A 580-nucleotide genomic window follows, 5' to 3' on the forward strand; every position below is an offset into this window, starting at 1 on the left:
TTAAGATTGGACTGAGCTTCCATAATTACTCCAGGGAATTGTATAAATATCCAGTATACAGGACCAAAACAGAGCTACATCATATTAAAACTCCAATATGCACAGCATGGGGAAAAAGCATTTCACAGCAAGTGTTTCACATTACAGATCCACTTTAATTGCACTGCTCTATCTGCTGATGTGGACATCTTATCTGAAATTCTTGTGGTGGGGGGGAAGCTAAGCTTTCTAAAGTTTCCCCCTTTTTTTTTTGAGTTAAGCATAGATAGTTGCCCCCTTGCCTAGATATATGGATTCCAGTGTTGTTTTAAAAATAAAACTTGATTTGTGATTCTCAATACCAATTCTGAGTTATTATATCCTTTTTAAAGGTTATCTATAAAAGTAACAAAGCTTGAAGTTTTAAAACTATTTCACCACATTCAGTGGGAAAGCCATGGCAAAAACAGGACAAAAGTTAGTGCTTGACATAAAGTTGATGGGAGCTTCTGAAAGTACACTTTTCTGTGAAGTGCCCCAATAGGACATCCCTTTCAAGGCCTTCAAAGAATTTGGAAATGAAGGTGTTTGAGCCAGCAGG

Source organism: Cyanistes caeruleus, chromosome 1 (genome assembly GCF_971803275.1).
Source record: "Cyanistes caeruleus chromosome 1, bCyaCae1.hap1.1, whole genome shotgun sequence".
NCBI classification, from domain to species: domain Eukaryota; kingdom Metazoa; phylum Chordata; class Aves; order Passeriformes; family Paridae; genus Cyanistes; species Cyanistes caeruleus.